The sequence below is a fragment of the Polyodon spathula genome, chromosome 21 (genome assembly GCF_017654505.1).
Source record: "Polyodon spathula isolate WHYD16114869_AA chromosome 21, ASM1765450v1, whole genome shotgun sequence".
NCBI lineage: Eukaryota > Metazoa > Chordata > Actinopteri > Acipenseriformes > Polyodontidae > Polyodon > Polyodon spathula.
In genome coordinates, this window is record NC_054554.1 from 16,087,957 (window position 1) to 16,091,957 (window position 4,001).

Here is a 4,001-nt window from a genome sequence, read left to right on the forward strand (position 1 = left end):
GGGGCAACTGCTGTTGTAGTGGCGATACTCATTTGGTGCTGTAGTGGGTGATCGGTTGTTATAGTAATGTTGTGGGCGTGCTACTGTTGTATGGTTGTTGACGGTGTGGACTTTTGCTGTTCTAGTGGGGGAGGTTCTTTTTCTCGCAGTGTTGATGTTGGGGTTCTGTTTTTGTTGTGGTAATGCTGTAGTGGTACAGGTGCTTTTGTAGTGAGGAATAAGTTGAAGTGGGGTTTCTATTTTTGTGGTGGGGGTGCTGTTGATGTTGGCTGCTGCTGTGGTTCTGTGCTGGTTATTGGCAGTGTTGTTGTAATGGGCGTGCTGTTGTTGACTTGTTCTAGTGTGTGATAATTGCGGAATCTGGTATTGGGTGGTGTTGTTTGGTTGTAATGTTGTAGAGGTGCTTCTGCTAATAAATGGGTTAAAGTTGTATTGTTGTATGGGGGCAGCTACTGCTGTTGCTTGGAGCTGTTTTGGGTGATATGTTGTTGTGCGTCTGCTGCTGTGTGAGCGTTGTTGTTGTGGTGTAGTGCTATTTTATTATTGCAAGTATTATAATGGGGAAGCTGCTGTTGTGGTGGGGAAGCTTTTTTTGGTAATGTAGTGTTTGATGTGTTGTATTGGGAGTTCTGTTGAATTGGGTGTTGCTTGTTGTAGGGAATTGTTGTGGGGAACGTGTTGTTGTTGAGGGTGTATTCTTGTAAGGTGGTGGAATTATACAGTTGTATTGGGGTTGCTGTTGTAGTGGTGGGATGTACTGGGGCCGCTGCTGTTGTAGTTGCGGTGCTGTTTTGAGATCGTAGTGGTTGGTCTGTTGTACCGTTGTAAGGGGTTTGCTGAAGAATTGGGATGGTGCACTGCTGTTGGGAGATCTGTTGTATTGAGTGTGTGTGTACTGCTGTGGTGGATTGCTGGCGCACTGTTGTAGTGGGGTGCTGATGTTGTGTTTTAGTATTGGTGGTGATGTTGTACTAGTTCATATGCTTTTATATTGGGTGTAATATTGTACTGGGGCAACTGCTGTTGTATTGGCGATACTCATTTGGTGCTGTAGTGGCTGATCGGTTGTTATAGTAATGTTGTGGGCGTGCTACTGTTGTATGGTTGTTGACGGGGTTGACTTTACTACAACATCACCCCCACAAAATTAATATTTAAGTTCTTTTTCTCGCAGTGTTGATGTTGGGGTTCTGTTGTTGTTTTGGTGTTGCTGTAGTGGTAGAGCTGCTGTTGGAGTGAGGAATAAGTTGAAGTGGGGAATCTATTTTTGTAGTGGGGGTGCTGTTGAAGTTGGCTGCTGCTGTGGTTATGTGCTAGTTATTGATAGTGTTGTTGTAATGGCCTTGCTGTTGTTGACTTGTTCTAATGTGTGATAATTGCGGAATCTGGTAGTGGGTGCTGTTGTTTGGTTGTAATGTTGTAGAGGTGCATCTGCTAATAGTTGGGTTAAAGTTGTACTGTTGTATGGGGGCAGCTACTGCTGTAGCTTGGAGCTGTTTTGCGTGATATGTTGTAGTGCGTCTGCTGCTGTGTGGGCGTTGTTGTAGTGGTGTAGTGCTATTTTATTATGGCAAATATTATAATGGGGAAGCTGTTGTTGTAGTGGGGAAGCTTTTTTTGGTAATGTAGTGGGTGATGCGTTGTATTGGGAGTTCTGTTGTAGTGGGTGTTGCTGTTGTAGGGAATTGTTGTTGGGAACGTCTTGTTGTTGAGGGTGTATTCTTGATGTACGCTGGCCCTTAATTGCTATGACAGTCTGTCGGTGTCGATTATTGGGGTTGCTGTTGTAGTGGTGGGATGTACTGGGGCCGCTGCTGTTGTAGTTGCGGTGCTGTTTTGAGATCGTAGTGGTTGGGCTGTTGTACCGTTGTACTCGATGCGTGTTATAAAGTAGCTGCAAGAATTGGGTGGGTGCCTGGCGTGCATGTGTGAGATCTCTTGTAGTGATGTGAGTGTGTGTGTGTGTGCTGCTGTGGTCGATTGCTGGCGCACTGTTGTAGTGGGGTGCTGATGTTGTGTTTTTTGTATTCGTCGTGATGTTGTACTGGTTCATATGCTTTTATATTGGGTGTAATATTGTACTGGGGCAACTGCTGTTGTAGTGGCGATACTCATTTGGTGCTGTAGTGGCTGATCGGTTGTTATAGTAATGTTGTGTGCGTGCTACTGTTGTATGGTTGTTTTTTTTGACCCGGGGGTTTTTTTTTTTGACTTTGCTGTTTGTATGGGGTATGTTTTCTTTTTTCGCAGTGTTGATGTTGGGGTTCTGTTGTTGTTTTGGTGATGCTGTAGTGGTAGAGCTGCTGTTGGAGTGAGGAATAAGTTGAAGTGGGGAATCTATTTTTGTAGTGGGGGGTGCTGTTGAAGTTGGCTGCTGCTGTGGTTATGTGCTGGTTATTGGCAGTGTTGTTGTAATGGGCGTGCTGTTGTTGGCTTGTTCTAGTGTGTGATAATTGCGGTATCTGGTAGTGGGTGCTGTTGTTTGGTTGTAATGTTGTAGAGGTGCATCTGCTAATAGTTGGGTTAAAGTTGTACTGTTGTATGGGGGCAGCTACTGCTGTAGCTTGGAGCTATTTTGCGTGATATGTTGTAGTGCGTCTGCTGCTGTGTGGGCGTTGTTGTAGTGGTGTAGTGCTATTTTATTATGGCAAATATTATAATGGGGAAGCTGCTGTTGTAGTGGGGAAGCTTTTTTGGTAATGTAGTGGGTGATGCGTTGTATTGGGAGTTCTGTTGTAGTGGGTGTTGCTGTTGTAGGGAGTTGTTGTTGGGAACGTCTTGTTGTTGAGGATGTATTCTTGTAGAGGTGGTGGAATTATACAGTTTTATTAGGGTTGCTGTTGTAGTGGTGGGATGAATTATACGGGTGTATTGGGGTTGCTGTTGTAGTGGTGGGATGTACTGGGGCCGCTGCTGTTGTAGTTGCGGTGCTGTTTTGAGATTGTAGTGGTTGATCTGTTGTACCGTTGTAAGGGGTTTGCTGAAGAATTGGGATGGTGCACTGCTGTTGGGAGATCTGTTGTATTGAGTGTGTGTGTACTGCTGTGGTGGATTGCTGGCGCACTGTTGTAGTGGGGTGCTGATTTTGTGTTTTTGTATTGGTGGTGATGTTGTACTGGTTCATATGCTTTTATATTGGGTGTACTATTTTACTGGGGCAACTGCTGTTGTAGTGGCGATACTCATTTGGTGCTGTGGTGGGTGATCGGTTGTTATAGTAATGTTGTTGGCGTGCTACTGTTGTATGGTTGTTGACGGGGTGGACTTTTGCTGTTCTAGTGGGGGAGGTTCTTTTCTCGCAGTGTTGATGTTGGGGTTCTGTTGTTGTTGTGGTAATGCTGTAGTGGTACAGCTGCTGTTGTAGTGAGGAATAAGTTGAAGTGGGGTATCTATTTTTGTAGTGGGGGTGCTGTTGGAGTTGGCTGCTGCTGTGGTTATGTGCGAGTTATTGGTAGTGTTGTTGTAATGGCAGTGCTGTTGTTGACTTGTTCTAGTGTGTGATAATTGCGGAATATGGTAGTGGGTGCTGTTGTTTGGTTGTAATGTTGTAGAGGTGCATCTGCTAATAGTTGGGTTAAAGTTGTACTGTTGTATGGGGGCAGCTACTGCTGTAGCTTGCAGCTGTTTTGGGTGATATGTTGTAGTGCGTCTGCTGCTGTGTGGGCGTTGTTGTAGTGCTATTTTATTATGGCAAATATTATCATGGGGAAGCTGCTGTTGTAGTGGGGAAGCTTTTGTGGTAATGTATTGGGTGATGCGTTGTATTGGGAGTTCTGTTGTAGTGTGGTGGAATTATACAGTTTTATTGGGGTTGCTGTTGTAGTGGTGGGATGTACTGGGCCGCTGCTGTTGTAGTTGCGGTGCTGTTTTGAGATTGTAGTGGTTGTTCTGTTGTACCGTTGTAAGGGGTTTGCTGAAGATTTGGGGGGGTGCACTGCTGTTGGGAGATCTCTTGCATTGAGAGTGTGTGTACTGCTGTGGTGGATTGCTGGCGCACTGTC